The sequence below is a fragment of the Galleria mellonella genome, unplaced genomic scaffold (assembly GCF_026898425.1).
Source record: "Galleria mellonella isolate WM207_F2 unplaced genomic scaffold, CSIRO_AGI_GalMel_v1 utg171, whole genome shotgun sequence".
Taxonomy (NCBI): Eukaryota; Metazoa; Arthropoda; class Insecta; order Lepidoptera; family Pyralidae; genus Galleria; species Galleria mellonella.
The window spans coordinates 675,390-701,843 of NW_026442014.1; the positions used below are offsets into that span (position 1 = coordinate 675,390).

Below are 26,454 nucleotides of genomic sequence, written 5' to 3' on the forward strand. Positions count from 1 at the left end.
GTACTACAGTATTGTACACCTTAAGAAGGTCAACAAAAAAGTCCGCGATGGTATATGTTAGGGATAAGAGTGGGTTCAGTATTGTACCCATGCGAAGCCGGGGCGGGTCGCTAGTTAACAATATAGTAAAATAGCTTTTTAGCCGTATCGTCGTTCGCGTGCATTTCAAAAGTAAACAAAACCAATGAATTAGGTCACTTCAAATGGCATATTAAGATAAAATATGCAACATATTTGGATGTGTTTCCGGCGTAGAATAGGCCACCCCTTCCTTGCTCGTGGGTGTCGTAAGAGGCGATAAAGAGAGAGCGACGGATAGGCAGCAGCGTCCTTCGTAAAACATCTTCAAAGCCTAACTGCGGTTACCAATCTGCCTGCCAAGCGTGGCAACTACTGGCAAAACCACCCAAAGAGGATGCTTATATTTTGCAATAAGCAGTTAAAAACTGATACGATGATGAACTGGAACATAACTGTGAAAACCATATTCGAAAGCCGTTTGGTGAAATATAATACTAAAATGCATAAGAAGAAAGGAGACAACCATATGATTTACAGTTTTTATACTAAAATAAAATTATAAACCAGTAGAAATGTCTGAGTGAATATATTTTATCTCGTAGCGATTTAGAAAAAAAAATATATATTTAAAAATGTTCAATAGACTGTGAAATTTGCAATTAATAAAACACGACTGAACGGACATGATTTGCTTTTATTTTAACTGTTTTATTTGTTTTAAATTGTAACAAAAGACTATTATCATAACAATGTGAGAATGAACAAAAAACAAGAAGAAATGGAAAATGTTAATTTCACAGTTGATATTTTTCCTTTCTTTGATGACAGATAAGTTGATGGTCCACGTGATAAAGAGTAGAAACTGTCGCCTGCAAACATGATTAATACTACGAACATTATAGAGCATGCAATTACGCCTATGGTACCCCTTATTCCCGAGGACTGAAATGTCTTACTTCCGTACTCTGTAATTTTACTGCCATATATTACTATTTAAACCGGAATACAGCCATAAAGCACAGCTGTTTCGCGACAGAAACATGAATTGGGACAGAGGTAATGATAATTATGATAATTAGAAGGTAAAAACAGAGATCTCCAACAATTACACAATCCGTGACTGCAGAGTTATGAAATGAATCATCAAAGCCATTGTTTCACGTATCTGTTATGCTTGACACGGTTTCCACGTCACGTCCGGTCTGGGATAGATTAAAAACTTTATTTTTAGACTGTGGCACAGAGATATTGTTTAATCAAAGCTCCGCTGCAAACGTAAGTAACGGACAACGGGGCGCTTTATAGCCGAAAATTTATAAAGGTTGAAATAATCGCAGGATATTGTAGATACAGTGATCACGCAGTGTTACTATATTTTGATGGTTAGTTAATTATGAGTCATTTAAATAATTATTTGTATTAATTAATTTTAATAAAGTCATTCGCAATTTGGATGACGAATTGCTAACACTAGGCTCCGAGCAACGATCTAATAATTTACCTCCAAATGCTTCATGTAGAGGTGAAATATGTGTCACAAAAGGTGCATAGACGGAATGACAATCGGAGATTGATAGCTAATATGAAAGATTGTAGAAATTCTGATAATAATAATAGTAGTAAATCTTCGAGTATTGTTAATTGCACACATACTAATGGTAAAAGATTAAAACAAAATAATTCTTATCAACTCAAAATAATTCTAATCGGACTTCCGTAAAATAACATCTAGCATTTATTGTATTTACATTTAATGTGTATGATGAATTCTATTTTAAAGCTTATAATTTATTAAAGTCAAGTCAGAGTGTAAACGTTTCGAGGACTAACACTTCGCTCACATCTGCCATGTAAAATTTAAATCGATTCTTTCTGCCTACCCAATAAGTTATTTGGTTTGCTAAAATTAGAAACATAGACTTACATAATTTGAGATATTCCGCAAAGAATAGACAATATAGGCATATATAGCAAGACCAACACATTGCTTATACACAACATCTTGTCGATTGCAAGAAAATTATCAAAATCGGTCCAGAATTGGCGAAAATATTGGATGACATACAAGAAAAATATAAAAATTAATTAAAAACCTTCCCATTACATTTTGAAGAGTGTGCTTAAGAACTATTTGATCTGATTCCTCCTTCACTCTTTTGGACATCGGACGATCAGATGGGGCGAGAGCACCATTTATATGCACGAAGCACTTTGCGTCTACTTTCATCATGCTTCGGCCAAAATGTGGAACTTACTTCCTGTTTATGTTTTTCTTCTAAATATAATCTGCACTAATTTGTGGCAAATGCGAATAGGCTATTGGTGGGCCCGCAAGCCACACCTTAGACCAAATCATCGCTTTCCATCAGGTGAAATCGTGATCAATCGCGGGACCCTCCAATAATAAAAAAACCCTTCCCATTTTTTAAGTTGCTTAAATAACAACATTGTTATTATAGTAAATAATTTAGCTAAATTTTAATACTAAACGACTGTATTCGTAATGATTGCATAATAGAACCAGTACAGCGTGTGTTATGTGAAAATAAAGCGAAATTTCCGAAAACAAAATACGAGTAAATTAAGGCCTAAAATTGTATATTCGGAACGGAATAATATGTTAAAAAGTAACTCCCGAAACTCGAAAGTTTGAAAGATTAAATTACATTTTGAACTTTTTGATAGAATTTTTGAAGAGTTTCGCTCTTGTTTTAAATTGTATACAGTATTGCGATTTTTTATTATTAATAATTCAAATGACGAAATTTCTATTATAGTAAATAAATACTACTATATGTAACTAATATTGCACGCTACAAACCAAACTGCAGTTGCCAATCTGCCTGCCAAACATGGTAACTACTGGCAAAACGGTATACTGCATTAAGGCAATTCCTTAGCTTATTTCCGTTGGAGCCGTCTCCAATCCTCATAGCAGTTTATGGGGGAGGCATATGTTTAGCAATGAACAAATACCGACTGGCATGAGTCTTATACAAAACAGAGTTTGTACTAATGATACTCGATTGAGCCATAATACAAAAATTAGAAGATTTGAGATCTTGCATATGTTTTAGAAAAAAAATGTTCTACTAACAGTAGTGTAGTGGTATGTTGGTCATGTCATAGGTTTGTTCTATTTATTTTAACTGTTAATGGATCTCACAATTAACGACAATCTCACCTGATTGAAAATGACGATGTAGCTTTATCTTAGATAGATAAAGCTCGCGGGCTCACGAATAACAACGAATACCAGAGGGAGACTTTGTACAAAAGTCGATTGCTTGGGTACCTCTGTCCTATTCGTGTTTCAACCGTGAAGCAGTTGTGTTTGCAAGCCTGTGTTTCGGTTTGAAGGGTGGGATATGGCGTGAATTTATAGGGTACAGAGGAATAACACCTGAGTCCTCAGGAATAGCAACGCATGGGGGGTATCATGGGCGAAACAGTATACTCTGTTATGTCCATGATACTGCTCATGTCTATAGGTGACGGTTAACACTTTCCATCAGGTGGGCCGTCAGCTTGTTTGCCATTCTAAGTTGTATAAAACAAAACAACCTATTTACATTTGCTTATTAAATTGGTCTAGAAAGAAACCCACTATTTGAACGTACATCGTATTATTAACATCTACAGTTAAATCTCCTTTGTCAACAACCGCTGATATTGATAATGCTTTTATTCTTGACCACCGAGTCATCATTTAACATTAACAGGGATCCAACATTCCAAATTAGCCCTCTGAACGGCAACAGCCCTTGTTTCAGAAGGGCGCACTTAAACGAGATGAGCTTTGATCTTGACTTATAATTTAGAACACTTACACCCCACTCAACCGTTCATTATTGTACTAATTCTCTTTCTAATTTAATTACGTTTTTTTTTTTTTTTTTGCTGAAATAAGGGATTTAATAACGAGCTTTGAATTGGAAGTAATCAAATATTCGACGTCGTCGGCCATCGTTTGGGTAACGTTTAAGAGATCCTTGTCTAAATATCTTTTTTAATTTAAAATTATTGTTTTTTCATTTATTGGCAAATTAGGATCAGAATTACTAGTGGGGGAAGAAATGTATATTTTATATTTCTATGGATCTACTCATACAAAGAATGATAATAATATTTTTCCAAATAGAGTCAAATAATATTTGTAGAACTCCCGGTCCCGGTCCTGGCATAGGATGGTCCACCCCTTATTTTTCCATGGGTGTCATAAGAAGTGACTATGGCACCTTTATAAGCAGGGTATGAAGACCAGCGTCTTTCTTAATACATTACCAAAGGCTAGGTGCGGTTGCCAACATGCCTACCTAGCGTGGAAACTACTAATAAAACTCCTTATTTTAAAGGCCTCATTTTAAAAAACATAGGCCTATATGTTTAGCAATGATCAATTAACGGCTGATATGATGATGATCACATCAGCTGTTATCCGTTAACCATCAACTGCTGAACATAAGCTTACCCCATAGACTATCCTAAGAAACGGTCCTGAGCCACCTGCATCTATTGACTCTAATCTCATCTTGCATTCTAGTAACAGCACTGCTATATGTGTACCTTATACTAGTAGTGTCATACATCATCGATAACAATGCCATCACAATGCCTCTGTGCATGCGCCTTGCACTGCAAACTCGAAGTACCGTTATTACGTCCTAGACCACTCACGAATAGTTCCACTTCATGAATATTTCAGAACAATTCTTTAACAAGTCAAGCAAGCAATTCGAAACTTAAAGTTATAATAAACTTTTTTCCTAATACACTTTCCATGTCAAGATTATTATTCTACTCGCTGACTTTTACGAATAGAATTAATCAATTACAATTCAAATCTCGCAACAATGGTTACATTTTCTTCCACTTAAAGAACGACATCTCAAACTTTGCTTTTGGGCGTAATAGACAAGGAAAGTCAATCCAGCTTTGTCCCGATATCAGACGGACGATTTCCAGATATTATCCCCACAACGTCGATTTTTAAAACTTCCCCCCTTCCAAAAAGATTGACGATGTCGCATCCGAGAACAGTTTTACGAATACAACGGTAGGCAATGAATCTTTGTCGGAGTTTCGAAAGCAATAGGAAAGTTTTGGCCAGATCGCGGGTACTCATCAAAGATATCGCGCCCCTCAAATATTAGCTTTGATGTAATCAGACGCCGCCTTGTTGATATAAAATAAACGTTTTAATTTGAAAAGACCTTGGACAATCTAAATTTGGAATATCTATATTTCATCTTAGAAGCGGTGACAGCTTAATCGATGTATCGTTTAACTCTCAGAAACCCAAGGAATCGATCTCAGATTTTTGAAAGTGATAAGCATACTTAAAGCGTTACTTGAAGAACATACAAAACCAAAATCTGGTAAGAAATTTAAATCCTTCATGTATAACGAAGTCTATTTGGGAATAACAATAGCTCACACGATTAGTGATGGAATCAGCAGAGAAAATGTAGATATAAAATAAACACCTTAAAATTTCAGCTATTTTGCCTTACGGGTATTAAATTGTTAAGCCCTTATTTAATGCCTATAGCTTTAATAAGTACAAGAAAGCGATTACTTGGCTGACCTGTTATGACCACATTACCTTTTACTATTCTGAATTTTAACGAACCCAATATTCTAATAGAAATAAAGTCTAATGTTATCATGATTGCTTAATTCACGGTTTCACCAAACTCACGCGATCCGAATGAAGTAATAAAAGAAAAACTGCGAGCGCTATAAACCGCAATCGGATACGGTGGTTAATCTCAAAACCAATCCAAAGCGGGCCCCATTTTTACTTACTTATATTTTAATAAACAGTTGTACAGGCAATAAAAATTCTCCGGATGTTGACTGCAGGCCATAAAAGACTCCAAGTGGGAGACCCGGGTGAAGCGCGAGCGCCTGTTGATCCTCGATATAAACAGCATCGTAAACTGAAGGAAAACTTCGTAAAAATATAGCTTTATGATCACTTTGATTACTCAGAAATGTAATGTCGCAAGACATTAATGAAATGCCTAGTGGTAACATGATAAGGATATCATGATGTCAACAGACGGTTTGAATTGAGTGGATACTGCTTAATATCTGTGCCTACAGTAGATAACTTTGTCTCATCCTTCAGAATTATAGTTATTCGATTTGTTTCGTATGTCTTGTCTTTGTGAATTTCTTCGGATATGTTTATAAATACAAAAGTCCATGTTTATTTATTTTTATTTAATGTTTTTAGTAAATTATTAGTCGTAATGTTTCGCGGAATTAAAGTCTCGCAGCGATAGAGCACAGCAAGAATTAATTACAGGGAGTCATGTGTAGACACGGCGCGCGCTGCGTGCCTCGTCAACATGCAAGCTCGCCTGCATTTTATACGCACTTTATGTAAATATATCCCATAAAACGTTCGTTGCACTCCGTGTAATATAACATATTTTATTTAATGAAGTTAGGATACAGTCAGTTATAAAAGTTGCTGAATATTCAACGAGTTTTAAACTCTACAACATGGGTACACGTAACGTGCTCGCATTGGCTTTCTAACAGACTTCCAAAGTAGTAGTATTAATTTCTTGTACATGTATGTTATCAAATGTTTGCAACTTTAATAGCTCATTAAAATAATCATACTCTAATTGATTAGTCACAATTTAAACTCTTATATGAAAAATGTAAAATCATAATTATTGATAATATCGCAGATTTCTTTACAAATGTTGATATCAATGAAGAATATTTGACGTATAGTAATTAAATCAAAAGTAAATCTGAAAGAAGTGAATTTAATGAAATGAAATGAATGAATGTCGCAAGGCATTTATCAACCACGCACGCTCTGATGATCATAATCTATTTTAAATTACTTTTGTTAAAAAAATGAATGAAAATAAGTTGCTCAATAAAATCAGTTACAATAACGAACGAGGAAGTCATGAAAAGAGTGAACAAAATAACAGAGAATAGAAGAAACAAAATGCTGGGCCACCTTATACGACATGACGATGTTTTTAAAAGCATAGTAGAGAGAAAAATAGAGGGCAAAAGAGGAAGAGGAAGACCAAGAAATAACTACATGGGACAGATAAAAGAAACACTAGGTGTCATGTCGTATAGGGAGGTCAAAAATATGGCCTGGGATAGAACTGGCTGGAAGAAGATGCATAAATTTGTTGCATCGACAAGAGGAAACTCTTAAATGAAAAGAAGAAGAATTAAAATTAATAACTAAGCTTATTCCTAAACATCAAGACACAGACGAATAAAAAGGAAAAAGATGGTTTAGGAACTACAGCCAGATACACATTTAATACCTCATTCGTTATGTTGCCCTCCCAGTGGTTTAGTGTATTATTGATATAAAATTACTTGACTGAAAAGAGTTTCTACAACTATCATTATCTTCATCTCAACCAATATCTGTCCACTGCTGAACCTCCCCCATAAGGACTGCCATAAGGAACGATCCTAAACCAAATGCATCCACAGGCGTTTCGTTTTTATAATAATTTAAAAAAAGACGATTACTTGGGTTATCTGTCCCATTCATGTTTCTACCGTGAAGCAGTTGTGTTTGCATGGCTGTGTTTCAGTTTGAAGGGTGGGATATGGCAGTGAATTTACAGGATACAGAGGAATAACACCTGAGTCCTCAGGAATGGCAACGCATGGGGGGTATCATGGGCGAAACAGTATACTCTGTTATGTCCAAGGTACTGCCCATGTCTATAGGCGACAGTTATCACTTTCCATCAGGTGGGCCGTCAGATTGTTTGCCATTCTAAGTTGTATAAAAAAAAATCCAGTAAATGATATATCGTATATTTTAAGTATAATATTCTTCTAGTTTCGTTACAAGCGATTAAGAAAACTTAATGGTCCAACGAATGGCAGCAGCGTTCCTCTTAACACATCTCCAAAGCCTAGCTGCGGTTGTCCGTTGGTGTTGTTTTACCCAACTGCCAAGCTTGGCAACTACTGGCAAGATCCCCCATATAAGAGAAGTTTATATTTAACAGTGGACAGTTAACGGATGACATGTTATTGTGATTCTCTTAGACTTAATAAAAGGCCAATATTGTGTTTCATGATAAAACAAAAAGTAAAAAGGCGATATCTTTCGCGTGTTAACAAAAACAGTTTCATTAAGATAGCACCATAATCAACTATTTTTTTTTTTATTTAAACCACTTATTAATATTGAAACGAAAAAGAGAAAAAAAACCTTATCTCGGTTGACATTCCCAAACTGGAGAATTTACAAATCCCCTTGCAAGGGTTGAGTTTCTCATTTTCTCTTTCCCGCACTTTCGGTTATCAATTAAATTTAATAATGAACTCGGAAACAGTGAGCTTGCAATTTAAAAGGACCTAAATGACCTGACACGTTCCGAAAACCTTCCCCGATCTAATATAATATTCTGCCGACTAATAACGAATTATTTGGGTAATAAATTGGAATGAATGTCGCAGCCAACGGCTTGGGAACAGAAATAAAGATTAAGGTATAATAATTTGTTTTTGAACCAACCTTATCGAGTTTCACGCTGAATTTGATACGGTGTAATAGACTACTGAGATTTTAAAAAAGTAACCAATACCGAAGCATGCTTATCAAATTCCCAAAAAAAAAACTGCGGTTAAAAGAATTGCAAATTAAAAGAATTTAATTAAAAACCATTTTTTATTTTATTTTAATACTTTATGTGATTTACATATTTTTTTTTTTTATACAACTTATAATGGCGAACAAGATGACGGCCCACCTGATGGAAAGTGGTAACCGTCGCCTATAGACATGAGCAGTACCATGGACATAACAGAGTATACTGTGTCGCCCATGATACCCCCCATGCGTTGCCATTCCTAAGGACTCAGGTGTTATTCCTCCGTACCCAGTAAATTCACGCCATATCTCACTCTTCAAACCGAAACACAGCCATGCAAACACAACTGCTTCACGGTTGAAACACGAATAGGACAAAGGTACCCAAGCAATCAACTTTTGTACAAAGTCTCCCTCTGGTAGATTTTTTTTTTAATCTTAGAATTTTATTGTATCATCCTGCCAACTTACTTCAGGGCTCAACTCTCGCAATTAAAATCTAACTACGTATATGTTACATTTCATTTATACTTTGCCGTAATATTTTTTGCTTCCATTTAATATCGTTCCACGAGCAGGCTTTTATGGGTTCGAACGTTTAAAACATTTCATCCTTGATTTGTCCTTTGACAGGTGATATCGGTATTTTGAACAAACATATTCATATCTTATTTACGTGCTCTGATGTTACTGAAACATGGAAGAGCGAGATGTGCTCACGCGTGAACTTGTATCTCACGGTTCGTAGACGCGTCAATCGATATAAATTTCTCCTCTCCCAATTCATTTTTTTGATCTCAACCAAACTCAAAGCGAAGACATCGCTTTATTTCATTTTGTACTTATGTATTAGGATCTACGGTCGATATTACTATATCAGTAAAGTCAACCTCCATTCATACTTCGCTAATAACCATCGCGGCTAATTCTTGGTGAATTTGTCACTATTAGCCAAATAAGTCAGAAGCCTGACTTCATTCTCTCCTATCATCCCTCATTGGCACTCTTTCAGTGCAACCCACATACATTTACCGGAGGGAGACTTTGTACAAAAGTCAATTGCTTGGGTACCTCTGTACCATTCGTGTTTCAACCGTGAAGCATCTGTGTTCGCATGGCTGTGTTTAGGTTTGAAGGGTAGGATATGGCGTGAGCGTGACAAACACGAATGGGACAAAGGTACCCAAGCAATCGACTTTTGTACAAAGTCTCCCTCTGGTAAGATATAGTTAACATGTAGAAGATTACAACTTTCTGTAACATATCGTGTATTTTACGATTTCAAATGAAACCGTAACGTTCTCTAGGTACAATCCTTTCGTCGATCGTTCCGACCATTTCTAAATTGAGGACACTGCAGAGGAACAATGTTGTTTTACGTTACGAAGCAACAAAACAACGAATATAGAGTTCAATTGGACACGACCAACGAACAAGTTTCAATTACTGAATGACGAGAAAGTGTTGCAGGACAATGTCTGCAATAGAGTACATTTTTTTTTACAACACAGGGGGCAAACGAGCATGCAGCTCACCTGATGGTAAGTGACTACCGCCGCCCATGATCACCCACAACACCTACGACATTGCAGGTGTGCTGCCGGCCTTTTAAAAAGGAATATGCTCTTTTCTTGAAGGTTATGTTGTCGTATCGGTTCGGAAATACTGCAGCTGGAAGTTGATTCCAAAGAGTATCATCCTACATCCAGTCATACATCCTATTGTTCCCTTTCATTGGAAATATTTTTATCGTTTGATTTATTGAAGCAGCTTTAGGAGCGTCCTTTGACTGCTTTTAATCAATCATTATTTATTTTAACATTTCTATTTTTAATTATCATTATTTATTTTAACATTTACTTTTGTAAGGAAGAAAGTTCTCAAATTTGTCTGAATTATGTTGCTCAATTTCATCGCTAATTGTTAACTGATTTTTAAAATTCTCTTCGCAATTAATAGGGCTTACTCCAATATTTGTCGTATAATAATAACTGGCTTCGTCCACGTAACCGAGATATGTTTATTACCGGAATAGAATGTAGTACATGTCGTTCTCTATTCTATATAGTAGCTGTATACCAAATTTCATAGTGATCGGTTAAATCGTTAAGGTAACAAACAAACAAACTTATTTCTTTTACATTTATAGCATTAGTAAAGATTGCCTGTACGGACCTCTATATTATATATATATATATATATATATATATATATATATATATATATATATATATATATATATATATATATATATATATATATATATATGTGTGTGTGTGTGTGTAGATATTGCTTTCAAAATTTTGTGTTTTGCTTCATAAAAAACTATAAATTCAATTGTAATATTTGAATTAATATTATGAAGAGAAAGGATTTTTGTATGTTTATTTGTCTATAAATCTTTTACCGATCTTAAAAATTCTTTCACCTATAGAAAGTGCTTTTTTTATAAAAAAAAAACGTATATACACACACACATATGTATATATATTTATACATATGTGTGTGGGTGTATACAGCAAAACATAAAATTTCGTGACCATTGAAACTGACGTTTTATTTCAAAAAAGTATACAATGTGATTAAAAACAATTTCATCGTATCTACGAACATCGTTCATACATACATACATGAAAAATTGCTATTTTTGTAGCATTTAATGTACTATTGATTCAATTTGAAAAAAAAAAATACTATAACGTGTATAATCCTGAAACATTTTAATCACAGGCCATCGGGATCTGCATCGTTGCGCTGTAATGACCGTATAAATCACAGAGACATACGCGTGACGGACCGACAGAAATACGCCTGATTAATAACACGTTCCGCGAGGGGGCGGGGCGGACTATTTTTAGCTGGAAGCCCGGCTAATGATCACCTAACAATAGTACCCGATGGGAAGTTAAAATCTGTTATGATTTTAAGTTATTTTTACATTGTAACAAAATCAAAGTTGATGTTATTAACAGATACCAACTACTGTAGAGTAAGACGCTTCTATAAATAAAGGGATTCTATAAGGAAAGGGATTTTTAGCAATGGGGTCTAATAGCCCCATTGCTAGCAATATACCCTCTCAAGTCAACAATTTTACTCGCCTGACCAGAATATATTCAATGACCAGGATAAAAAGAAGCCTACGTCCTTCTTCATCTCTCGTAGTTTTGTTTTATACCACTGAGGTGGCAATCAAGCATACGGCCCACCTGATGGTAAGTGGTTAGCCTATGAACGTATACATTACAATTTAATAAAATTAGTTAAACTGTTAAGACTCTAAGAGAAATAACAAACAGACTAATTTTCAGAGTATTATTTATTGCTATTCACATGGGATTTAATTGACAGTATGAACACCATTATGTATGAGATTGATAAACTTATTGACAATATAAAATAAAGTGACAAAATGAAAAAACTATGATTAAGACTATTTTTGTATATATTCTTCAATCCAATTAATACTTGATACACAATGTCGAACATCTGAAATAGTTGAAATTTAAATGGAAAATAAGATTAGATTTAAACAAATAATAAACGAATCTACTAATAGAATCGTTATCGCTAGCAAGTCCATGAGATAGAAAGAAATAGCGACATCCAGTGTACCAAAGGCAGACTTTGTACAATGGTCGATTGCTTGAGCACTTCTGTCCCATTCGTGTTTCTACCGTGAAGCAGTTGTGTTTGCATGGCTGTGTTTCGGTTTGAAAGGTGGGATGTGGTGTGAATTTACTGGGTGCAGAGGAATAACACCTGAGTCCTCAGGAATGGCAACGCATTGGGGGTATCATGGGCAAAACAGTATACTCTGTTATGTCCATGATACTGCTCATGTCTATAGACGACGGTTACCACTTTCCATCAGGTGGGCCGTCACCTTGTTTGCAATTCTAAGTTGTATAAAAAAAACTTCTCATATCAGAGCTAACCGAATCTACTCTACAGATAAATTTAGCCACTCATCTAGAGAGACAGATTTACAACTGACTTCAAAAAGGAAAAGTTCTCGATTAACTTCTCGTGTTTTACAAGTTGTTTTAACTTAAGAATCTATAAATAAATAACTAGGTTACATAAAAGGTCCCTAATATTATATGCACGCTCCTAATGCCACTAAAACGGAACAGTATGCTTGGAGAGTGCTTTAGTACGCCCTTTTTCAATCCATTGACGATATCTTGCATCACGTTAGAGCGTGTAATGTCCCAATGGCGGTCGTCGAAACACTTAATGCCTGACCTACATTAAGATCCGACCGTATTCTTTTATTAAATACGCATATGTGAGGTAAAAGAGCATCGAATTTATTACGACATCAATATTTCAGTGCACATATATTTTATTTTATTCTAATTTTTTTTTTATACAACTTAGAATGGCAAACAAGCTGACGGCCCGCCCGATGGAAAGTGGTAACCGTCGCCTATGGATATGAGCAGTACCATGGACAAAACAGAGTATACTGTTTCACCCATGATACCCCCATGCGTTGCCATTCCTGAGGACTCAGGTGTTATTCCTCTGTACCCAGTAAATTGACCTTTTTAATCATCCAGGAAGAGCATAAACTTTGCAATACATATATGAACTGCAAAGTTAAGTTCAGCAAATATTTATCACTGTTTTATATATTATATATTTATACATGGGTTTGCTGGAAGAAAACTCTATTACAGTTAAGCTCGCCTTTGTACATTTGATTACCTCTGTCATATTTTTATAACTGGTATGTACAATAAAGAATTAAATAAATTAGAAAAAATAACATCTCTTGCACACATGTGTCCGTGAGGTACGTATTTAGGGCCTACTGAAAATCAGTGTCGTAGCTTCAGATTTGAAACTGCGACATATGCTGAGTTAGGTCCTTTGCACAAACACTGCTACATTAATTTTTTTTTTATTATTTTCCTAATTTCAAAGTAAAATAGTAATGTTATTATATAATTGTGTAATCTACATTATTATGTTGTTTTGTTATATGTAACATGTATAATTTATATTATTTTCTTAAAGAGAGATTGTATCTAATTAAAAACAAATGCATAAAAAAAACAAATCAATTTTTGTCTCCCAAAGTCTTTTAGTATACTCGACTCTCAGCTTTATGGCTTCAATAATACGAGTATTATATTGTGTAATGTAGCCATCCATCATAATGACCCATTCACTATTTACAGCAGTAGAGACAGACGGACAGAATGACTGATGACAGTATTTTTAAGCGACTTCAAAAAGAAAAAGGATTAAAGAAAGAACTAAAGAAAGAATCCCGATTTATCTGTCGTTTCTTTTTTGTATATGCCATCGTTAATTCTGAATCCATTTTAATAATTACTTGTGCACGATTTAAAACGATGTACCTTGGGGGGAAAGGGATTGTTAGCAATGGAGTTCGACATTGCTAGCAATATCAGGTCGACCTCCACGTGGTTCCCCCTGGAAACCATCGTGAACAATTCTTGTTGAATTCGTCACGATGGGCTAACTGTCCTGCTTCATACTCATCTATCATCTCTCACTGGTGCCCCGCCGGTATATGCCGATAGCGCAAGTGGAGTGGGCTTACCGTTTCATTATCATAAATAAAAAAATTCTAGAAAGTACGAACTCTCACTCCGCCATCTACATCTGGTTCTATCGCCTTTAAAATTTTCTAAAAATCATTCAGAACTAATTTTTAGCCTACATCTCGTCGCCATTCCGCCGCCATGACCAGCCTAATCTCATTTCAATTTGGCAGCTTTTGCACAATGCTTTTGCGGGATGGACAAAACATGCTGCGAAAATTCCGACTTCAGAATAAGTACTCCATTTGTATCCGTATGTGTGAGTAACAGAAGATTAGATTAAAGTGGACTGCGTTACTAAAATACTCGGCACTTTAACGAGCAGCCAGTCACTCAGTTGGGACGACCGCATCCCTAATTACTTTATAAATAAACCCAGTGTTTTATCATATGCACTTTCTACACTCTGTATAGAAAGGCCACTGTAAATGCAGTTACAAATGTCTGAGAGTAATTTAAGAAAATAAGACGCACGTAAATGTAATTTGTTTTATTTTAAACTTAATTAATGACCTGTTTATTTTTGTTTTTTTACTTAAAGCTTTATTTGTTTGTTTATAATACGCCATCGACAGGGAGTTCACCCTCATACCTTATAGCCTAAATGGTCGCGTACAACGCAGTTTCAGAGATGTTTTCTCCCACGAACACTCAGGTTATGGAATGAGCTCCCTGCCGAGGTTTTCCCAAGAGACTACAGCATGGGGTTCTTCAAAAGGGGGGTAAATAGGTTTCTTCAGGGTCGGCAACGCGCGCGTAATACCTCTGGTATTGCAGGCATTCATAGGCTATGGTAACCACTTACCATCAGGTGGGCCGTATGCTTGTTTGCCACTTCAGAAGTATAAAAAAATACTTTTTGGAACTGTTTATAATAGAGAAAACATCAGTAGAATAACGAACTACTAATAATATGGAAGTTTTTTTTTTTTCATTTAAGAGTTTCCTCTTGTCGGTGCAACTAATTCAATCGTCTTCCTCCAGCCAGCTCTATCCCAGGCCATATCCTTGACCTCCCTATACGACATGACACCAAGTGTTTCTTTTATCTGTCCCATGTAGTTATTCCTTGGTCTTTCTCAAAGTAATAAACATAAAAAAATTACACTATATGAAGCAATTTTAACTATTGAATTAGGTAACTTACCTGCAGAGAACATGACGACCGTCTACCGTTAACTGACACAAAAAATTTGTTTCTAAAACATAGCATCAACCTTTAAAAAACAACAATAAATCCTAGACGATAATATAATCGATAACAAAAAATAGTCCCAATTTAACAGTATCGTGTATGACACGACCAAAAAAAATAAAGACTAATTGTGAAAACTACCCTTTCAAATTTAACATTTGTGCCCCATTTTTCTTGGATGAAGTGATAATTTAAAACAACAAACAATCTATTAATTTACATAAAAGAAATGCATACTGCATGGCTATTAAAGTATACAACCATCTACCAAATTACATTAAAGAAATAACAACTCATACTGTGTTCAAACGTAAACTTAAAGATTGGCTGTTATTTAACAGTTTTTTATAATATCAATGAATATTTTACTAAAAAAACAAATGTACTTGACAACCTATACTAAAGATGTAATTGGCACTTTTGCTCTTAAGTTTTATTTTCTCTTTATTGTAATAAATTATGTATGTATTTGATTTATATGACTAATGAAAAGAAATATAGTGTAGAATGAATAAATTTTTGACATTGTTAATAATTTGCACGCCGACATAAAGGCAGAATGTATATGGGAAATATAAACTTCTTTCATCAAAAACTACCTACATTCTAGCAAAATAAATTCATTTCATTTAATTTCATTAAACCATTAAATCCATCGATTGTATGTTTAAAACAGTTCTAATGATAAATATCGGTAGTAAATACGTCAGGTTGTTTGTGCATCTGATTTGTTACTTTCAATGGGGCGTATTCAGGTCTGTTTCACGTCTCGTGTAGGGTGTAGGAGGGTCTGCGGCTACTTACAGTTTACAGTCGTACACTAGTAATAAACATTTCACGAGTTAATTGCGAACGTAAATATTGACAAATAAACTGGGAGAATATTAAAAGCGAGATATCGTGTGGCTTTTGAACGACAACAAAATAGAGGGAGATTTTCGATTACTCGTTTGAGTGTATCTTTTTAATGGATGAAAATGGAATGGTAACCCTGCCTGCGCTATTGGTGTACACTGACGGGGCGCCAGTGAGGAATGATAGATTAGGATGAAGCAGATCAGTTGACCCATCGTGATGAGCTCATCAAAAATTAATGATTTCCAAGGAGAGCCACGTGGAGATCGACTTGTTAAAGTATATTGCTAGCAATAATATTGTCAGATCTCATTATTAACAATCCCTTTCCCCCTTTGTTTGAGTATGTTATGATTGACAAATTTTTCCAGTAGTTATGCCATTTTGGAGTAATTTGTTCAAACGATAAAATTTGATTTTCAGTCAAACAGACTGATAAAAAGCAGTAAACAACAAAAATTTGTAAAGATATTCGTATATTTGTAGGATTTTTATGGAATCATGCTTTACCGGCTAAATGGATTTGAATAAATTGAACGGAAGCCAATCGAGAGTGGTCAAATAAACAAGTATACAAGTACACGCAAATCCTCAGAGCACATTAGAGAAATCGCTTTACACAAAATAAACACGCACTCCCCCGTTTTATCAGATTAAATAGTAAACTGTGATGTAACCATTTCAACGGCATATTTGCTAACAAGATCCAAATTAACTTACATAAACTTAAGCATATGTATCATGTTATGCTACAAATCAACGAGTCCTAACCACGTTCTAACAACACATTGCTACAAGACAACCCATGTGTCTTACATATAAATCTAGCCTTGGCAACGACTTATCTCCGATCTAGATAATATTTTATGTCTCAATAAACTTGTCATTAGGTATTAAATTATATATTTAAAATGAAATTTCAAATAGATCGATTCGATCTCATCATTTGGGTTCATTTCAGTGAATACTTTTCAATGTCTGAACAGAATGAGATGTTATGAACTTCGACTTTAATATCAGAAACGAAATTTTATAAACGTATCCATAAAATAGGTATACATTTTTTTTATTCAACTTAGAATGGCAAACAAGCTGAAGGCCCACCTGATGGAAAGTGGTAACCGTCGCCTATAGACATCAGCAGTACCATGGACATAACAGAGTATACTGTTTCGCCCATGATACTTCTCATGCGTTGCCATTCCAGTAAATTCACGCCATATCATGTTGAGTTTAGACGCGGTGCCCAAATCATTTCAATACAAAAATATATAATAAAAGAGTAATCTAATATATAAAATTCTCGTGTCGCAGTGTTTGTTACCAAACTCCTCCGAAACGGCTTTACCGATTTTTATGAAATTTTGTGTGCATATCGGGGTAGGTCTGAGAATCGGCCAACATCTATTTTTCATACCCCTCAATGATAAGAGTGACCTACCCCTTAATATTTTATTTTATTTTAGGTACAAAATTTTTTATTTTTATTTTATTACAATTTAGTATTGAAATATCAATTCTGACAAAACAAAGACCAATACGGGAGTATCATGAGTTATATGACTGTAGAGCTATGAATTTGACTTTTTCAAAATACCTATATAAATAGGTACTAAATTACCTTTTTAGACAAAGCGAGAGATATTATATTTTTTATTTTTATTAGTAGTAGTACTTATCCTTTGGGAAGGAAACACCATGTAAGGCGTTCAGATGGAGCAATAACCTAGCAGAGGTTGCAGGCGATCGATCGACGTAAGTACAATGCTAGCAAATAAGAATAGGAATGTCAATGACCTCAAGCTATCAGATGTCGCTTGAAGAACGGTTTGATTTTGTATTAAATCGAAATTATATTACGTAAATAGGTAAAGTTAATTTTCTATATTACGGGTATTTAGTTAAGTATTAAATGCATAAAGTTACTATGTAACCCAAACATATCAAGAAAAAACTAATCTCCCAAGTTAAAACAAAACATATTCAACGAAAAACTTAAAATGTAAAAGAAATCCACACTCACAACGTCTCATGTAAAATTGAAACTATAAGAAGCACCTTTGTGACAACAACTCTGTCCCACTCGTGTTTCAACCGTGAAGCAGATATGGCGGGATATGGCGTGAATTTACTGGGTACAGAGGAATAACACCTGAATCCTCAGGAATGGCAACGCATGGGGGGTATCATGGGCGAAACAGTGTACTCTGTTATGTCCATGGTACTGCTCATGACTATAGGCGACGGTTACCACTTTCCATCAGGTGGGCCGTCAGCTTGTTTGCCATTCTAAGTTGTATAAAAAAAAAAAAAAAGATTATTTAATAACAATTATTTTATTTAATTCTGCCACCATTAGTACGTGTGTGACTGCCAACACTCGAAGATTGACCACCACTATTACTACCAGAAGTTTCACAACATTCCATATTAGCCATCAATCTCCGACTGCCATTTTGTTCACGCACGTTTTGCGACAGGTTCACCTAAAGCCTAGTGTTAACGGTTCGGCACCCAAACTGCCAAACTGATACGCGAAATTGTTTACTAACTTTTTATTTATACAACTTAGAATGGCAAACAAGCTGATGGCCCACTTGATGGAAAATGGTAACCGTCGCCTATAGACATGAGCAATACCAAGGACAAATACACATACATACATACAGAGTATACTATTTCGCCAAGATACCCACCATGCGTTGTTATTCCTGAGAACTCAGGTGTTATTCCTCTGTACCCAGTAAATTCACGCCATATCTCACCCTTCAAACCGAAACACAGCCATGCAAACACAATTGTTTCACGGTTGAAACACGAATGGGACAGAGGTACCCAAGCAATCGACTTTTGTACAAAGTCTCCCTCTGGTAACTAATATTTAGCTCCAAGCAGCGATCTAATAATATGCCTGAAAATACCTCGTTTAGAGGTAACTTACAAGCTTATAATCCTACAATGTTTCTCGCCATATAATTCAATATATTATAAACTACCTTCATATTACAATGTTGTATTCATTTCGAATAGTAAACGGCAACTATATTCCATAGAAATGATTATCAAATAACATCTCAATTTAACTAACCACGTTTAATTTTAATTGTATCTGGAGCGAGAGCAGATCCCCTTATCACGACCTAAATCGTAAATAAGGACTCTTACGCACCGAACGCAGCGCTTATAGGTGTCGCGGCAAAACGATGATGTTAGCTAATTTGGAAAATACCTAGGGAAATCACGGAAGACGTCGATTATTCTAATTTATTAGATCTCGTCGAATTGCTAAGTCATAGTGTATTGTAAATAGTAGGGCGATTTCAAATTTATTACGTGAGTAAAGCAGATTAAAAGATTGCTATAACATTAGCTAGCTAGAAAATTTGATATGACAAAGTAATAGAGTAGTTTTAGTTATACGTTATATCTCTTAACTGAATCTAGTAAAATTGTGATGCAAAATTTTTTTTAAATAAAAATTTCAATCAATTTAATATACAAATTTTTATAAATAAAAAAAATCTTATCACATTAAAGATATTGTTAAATTAAAATTTTGTACTAACACATAGGTTGCTTTTTTATTTACATAAACAAAGCCGCAAGAAATAGCTGTTAAAAATCCATTTTACTAGATAATTTATATACATATCCAGTTATATACAGTGTAATCATATGGTACTGAACATATTATAGTATTACGTCATATCGCTAATTTTCTTTAACAAGAATATATAACAGTTTATTCGCAAACTTCCTAATATCCTTATTTCCCTGCGACATACATACATAGCTACAGCGTATGGTAGTCGTTACGTTTATCATTTGAACGGCGAATTAAATTTTGATTAAGATAATCTAAACACTTGTTAAATATCGCATGCATTTTAATTTTAATTGCCTTAGAAATAAGAGGCAAAATTAAATTTTCCTACATTCATTTTCAAAAAGGGTCCGATGTAACCCTATCTTGTAAGGAGTACAATTGCTAATTAAATTGTATGAAGCCGTGCATATTTACATATACCTTTACTGTTACAGAAACAATTTGTTTAAAGCTTAACCAACATAATATTGCTGAGAGCACTATTGTTAATTAATCATGATATTACTTATGGCGATGAATTTCTATGTGCCTGATATAAAATAACCGATAAAATTTTTTACTTATGAAATTTTACATACAGGAAAAATAATTTTCCATTTCACTTCTGTATTATATTCTCTAAGTATTCAATATTTGTTACAATATTACGAAGTAAAGTATCAATAGCTTGGTTATACAGCTGTGAGAACGTATGAGGAAGGAAAGTCCTCGAGTAGCGAGCTTATTAGCAGGAAAGTCATTTGCTTGGGTACCTCTGTCCTATTCGTGTTTCAATTGTAAAGCATTGGTGTTTGCATGACTTCGGTTTGAAGAGTGGGATATGGCGTAAATTTACAGGATACAGAGGAATAACATCTGAGTCCTCAGGAATGGCAACGCGTGAAAGGTATCATGGGCGAAACAGTAAAGTCTGTTATGTCCATGGTACTGCTCATGTGTATAGGCGACGGTTACCACTTTCCATCAGGTGGGCCATCAACTTGTTTGCCATTCTAAGTTGTATAAAAAAAGCAATGTAAGAAGGCGCTTCACTGAGTGGAGCCTAAAATGTGTTCCAGATAATCTGTAAATCCAAATAAAGTCCTTAAGTCATCATCATACCGACTATTATCCGTCCACTACTAAACTCAAGCCTCCCCCATAGACCGTCATAAGGTAAGTAAGCAGCAACCTGTAAGCAGTTGGTTCAGGAACAGTCCTGAACCAACTGCTTATAAGCTAATATCAAACAGTGAACAATTAATTTAAGAAATTAACGAAGCATCGCAAAATACAGTATGTACGAGTACATTATATTTATTGGCTTATCGTATATATTTTATTGCGACATAACCCTGTAGCCAATTAGGAGAAAAACAGATTCAGTGCCAAAATTTCTTCTTGAAGCGATTTTGTTGCGATATTTTTGGAAGGGTATAATTGTATACTAATTTTATACACAAAATACTTTATGTACTGATTCACGCGGGTGAAACCACGGTAAATAGCTAATTTATAATATTCATGAGGAATGGGGACCGTGTGGTCCCTGTATAGAATAGGCCACATTTTCCTTTCCCGTGGGTATCGTAAGAGACAACTAAGGGAAGACGAGAGATGGGCAGCAGCGTCCCTCTTAAAACATCTCCAAAGCCTAACTGCGGTTACCAATCTGCATGCCAGTCGTAGCAACTACTGGCAAACCCCGCCAAGGGGGAGACTTATATTCAGTAATGAATACTACAGCGAAAACTGTATGACTGTTGGCACGCTATAAAAGCTAGTCAACTATGCGCTTACGCTCGGTCTGAACGTGGCCTACATAATATAAGCAATAAGAGCGCTTCGCAGCGGTGGGTAATGAGCGCAATCAAAACTTCCTCGGCGGCGCATCTGTTATTGCAGCGCTGCAGTGGTACATTGTTTCCTGTAGTAAACTACGCTTGTTTCATATACCGGAGTTATTTGAACGCGAATAATAGATGCAATTAAACTACGTAACTGTGGAACATTCAAAATTTTATCAATAAAATTGTTTACAGTACTTACTGATCCTACTATAAACGAGAACTATTTCACGTAAAAACTATTAAACGCATTTGAATTACATTTTTTTTTTTTTTTTTTTTTTTTTTTTTATAGAACTTAGAATGGCAAACAAGCTGACGGCCCACCTGATGGAAAGTGGTAACCGTCGCCTATAGACATGAGCAGTACCATGGACATAACAGAGTATACTGTTTCGCCCATGATACCCCCCATGCGTTGCCATTCCTGAGGACTCAGGTGTTATTCCTCTGTACCCAGTAAATTCACGCCATATCCCACCCTTCAAACCGAAACACAGCTATGCAAACACAACTGCTTCACGGTTGAAACACGAATGGGACAGAGGTACCCAAGCAATCGACTTTTGTACAAAGTCTCCCTCTGGTGAACATTTGGTACACGTGTAGGTTATCACTTCGGCCATTATCCGTCCACTGCTGGACATAAGCCTCCCCCATAGACTGTCATAAAGAACAATGCTGAGCCACCTGCATCCACTGACTCCCTGCAATGCATTTCAGGTCGTCACTCCATATACTGGGAGGTCGTCCTACACTACATTTTCCCGTACGCGGTCGCCACTCAGAAATCTTTCTTCCCCATCTGTTGTCAGTTCTTCGAGCTATGTGACCAGTCCATTGCCACTTCGGCTTGCCTATCCTTCGGGCTGTGTCGGTTATTTTGGTTCTTTTGCGGATATCCTCGTTTCAGATTCTATTAGGGAAAGAAACTCCAAGAAATCCCCTTTCTATATGTGAATGTGAATGTGAAAGGGACTCCATTTTCCGCAATTAGCCTCTCATTTGGGCCATTGTGCGTATGAGTCGTGGCTAGTGCAGCCAACCTAGCTCCGTCCAGAAGCGCAGAAGCTTCCTGGGTTCTTTACAGGACTCACGGAGCGACCTCACCGTTCCGAGGATTTCTAAACGTTGATGGGCCACAGCCTCACATTCCAGGATTACGTGAGCTGCCGTTTCTTCGGCGTTGAAACAGCCTCGACATAGAGGGCTGTCTGTGGCTCCTATTGTGTATAGATGTTTGTTTAATGGACAATGACCCGTTATTGTCCCTATCATTGTTTTGAGGTTTTTTCTGTCTAGATGTAATAAACGTTTTAATAGTCGTTGATTCAACATAGGTACGGCCAATTTTGATTGTCTGCAATCAGTAGCCTGTCTATAGCCCGCTAAGTAGTTTGAAGCTTTTGCATACGTCATCACTGGCAGGCTTATGTCCAGCAGTGGACAGGTAATAGCTGAAGTGATGACGATGATGATGAATTGTAAGGCTCTCTACTTGTATTGTCGTGGCTTTACATGGCGTCACAAAATAACTATAAAATCCTATACACTTTTTATGTATGTACATTGTATTTTGTGATATTTCAATAAATATTAATTTAATTAGATTTAGTTCATTTAATTAAAAAAATATATATACTGAACACTACATAGCCATAAAAATTTTATAACCATAGAGGACAGTTTTTGTTTTGTAAAAAAATGTCCTAAAAAAATATTTTTATTATATACTTGGAAGAATGTCACTCACAAATATTGGAGGTAAGTCGTCCAACAATCCATTCCCGAATCCCCGAAGCTATCCCAATATCTCGCAAGTACGTGGGTACAATAGAATCTCTATACCATTGTTCCTGCGGAGGCAAACAGTTACAACTGAAATATTTTCTCTTCATCTATCTATCCTATTTAAGAGCTGCGCTCTTGTCGGTGGAGCTCTTGCCACTCACTACGATTTTCAGCGAGTCTCTCCACCTCTTGATACGACACGACACCAACTCGTTCCTTGATCTGCCTGATGTAACTATGTCTCGGTCTCCCTCTCCCCCTCCTTCCTTCTATCTTACCTTCTATTATAATGTTCATAAGTTCGTCGTGTCGTATCAAGTGTTTCTCTTCATAATTTCTAAAAATATAATTTCCGATTCCGATTTCTTTACTTACGCTACAAGATAACAAACAAACTCATTGTCGCATTTATAATATTAGTAAGTTCGTAACAGTCTCTTAAACCCATGAACTTATCCATATAAAATGTGGTTTAATTTCCAATTTTATTAATTTAAACCACTTTTTTTTAAACCACTGAGGTGGCAAACAAGTATACGGCCCACCTGATGTTAAGTAGTTACCGTAGCCTACTTTCTTAGTACCCGTTACTTCTTACATATAAATTATGAAAGTAGAAAAACTATTTACAAATCAATGAAATAGATATGGCATATCAAGATAAAACGTATACCAGTACTCAGTAGATCTTCAAGAATATAACTGTGAAAATCGCATCTAATTTGGTACAGTAATATTCGCGTGATACCGGAATAAAGATACAGACAGTGAGAGAGGCAAAGTTTCTAAAAAATATTTTTTTTGGCATCTAATAGTTTTATTATGATCTCTCATTTTTTTTTTCTTTAATATCTCCCATATACAGGCATAGTTCATTTACAATATTATTATATCTGTAGGATTTATACGGTATCATACCCTTACTTATTTCCTTATCCATTTAGTGTCAATTTACATTTTCCAACTCATCTTCGACGACGGACATCGTAGATAAATCAAATTAATCCAACTGATGGTGGTAGACAGGCTCCTACACCGGATACAATAATATGATCACCAAAATATAGACATGTCTTTTTTTTATACAACTTAGAATGGCAAACAAGCTGACAGCCCACCTGATGGAAAGTGGTAACCGTCGCCTATAGACATGAGCAGTACCGTGGACATAACAGAGTATACTAATCTGCCCATGATACCACCCATGCGTTGCCATTCCTGTGGACTCAGGTGTTATTCCTCTGTACCCAGTAAATTTACGCCATATCCCACCCTTCAAAACGAAACACAGCCATGCAAACACAACTGTTTCACGGTTGAAACACGAATGGGACAGAGGTACCCAAGCAATCGACTTTTGTACAAAGTCTCCCTCTGACATCATGATGACTGTATTTATTTATACTTTATTGTACACACAAAATTTACATAAAAATAAGACATAGCGTAGATAATAGCTGGAAACATTTTAATATATAAATTTTGACATAATTTTAAAATTACTGTTCGTTTTTAATTTTTATCTTGTTACCCTTCATTGTTCTAATAAAAGTACACAAGTCTCTCTGAATAATTTTTTTCTAATTTTAAATTTTATAATTTTTTTAATTTTTTAAATTTTATAATCAATTTATATATTTGACAATTTAAAACAGATAGGTAAGCAAATGTACAAAGGCGAGGAGTCCTCTTCCAACAAAGTCAAAGTGAATATTCTTTATGGTAGTATTATATATCTATTTATATTTATTTCCATACTAGCTTTGCCAGCGACTTTGTCTGCTTAATCTAGGACACAATTGATAAGAAGTAGTGTCCAACCCTATAACAAATATTAAATACGTCGAATTTTACGATTATACAAATTTCATATTTATACTACGTATCATACACACAAACTCATTTTCACATCTTTTATATTTGTAATAAATTCTCCAACGTTGTACTAATAATACCTATCCATCTTATACGCCCCCATATAGAATTAATGATGTGTCGAATCAAGTGACTCGAGTACTGACTCGAATCCCCAATAGGCATTCACACATTCGAGTATTCGAAATAAAACGTTATTCGAATACAGGTTTCGAGTATTTACGATTTTCATATGGTTGTGATTTATCTAAAATACCAAGATATATCTGTTTCAATCAAAATAATTTACTTGAATTACTATTAATATTGAATAAATGCATATTTATTTTACTCGTATATTATAGCATTAAAAGAATACTATAATAATATCTAGTAAGGTATCAAAAGCGAGTTCACATCTGAATTCAAAATGTACTCGAGTCCAACTAAATACTCGAATTCTCGTATCCCGAATACGAGAGTTAAATCATCATCGTCATCATACCAGCCCTTAACTGTCCACTGCTAAACATAAGCCTTCCGTAGAAGAGGAGTTTTACCAGTAGTCGCCACGCTTGGCAGGGCCATTGGCAACCGCAGTTAGGCTTTTAGTGATGTTTTAAAAAGGACGCTGCTACCTATCCCTCCACCATTAAGTTCCCTTAGTCGCCTCTTACGACAAAAAGCAAAAGGAAGAGATTTCCCTTAATGAGGGAAAGGATGAGGAAACCCATTCTATGCCAGGACCTACACGGCGATAGAATTAAATATTCGAATGTAAATATAGTAAGAAACCTATTCGAGTTATTTTACTCGAATTATTCGATTATTTCTTTAAAGAGTTGTAAAATACTGGAATATGAAAAAAGGCCGGCTCGGCACATCACTGGATAGAATGGCGCGCCTCCTATAGCGGGGTTCGCTATAAATTACTGTGAAAAAAGACGGCATTGTCGACGCTACCGCGGCAGCTCTTCAATGAATAGTATATGACAGCAGATATGCCTCTGTACTTCCCTCGCCTGATAATTATGTCTGGCTATAGACTGTGATGAGACTGTCGAAAACAGTACGTTACAGGGGAAATAATAATAAATAAGGAATAAAGAAGGGAAATA

General features: G+C 35.4%; 1 protein-coding gene across 5 annotated transcripts in view; it reads right to left on the reverse strand.

Annotated features, from left to right (window-relative positions):
• LOC113517735 (zwei Ig domain protein zig-8-like) overlaps nucleotides 1-26,454 on the reverse strand; it is a 627,640-nt gene that overhangs the window by 552,085 nt on the left and 49,101 nt on the right. The window lies entirely within an intron of this gene.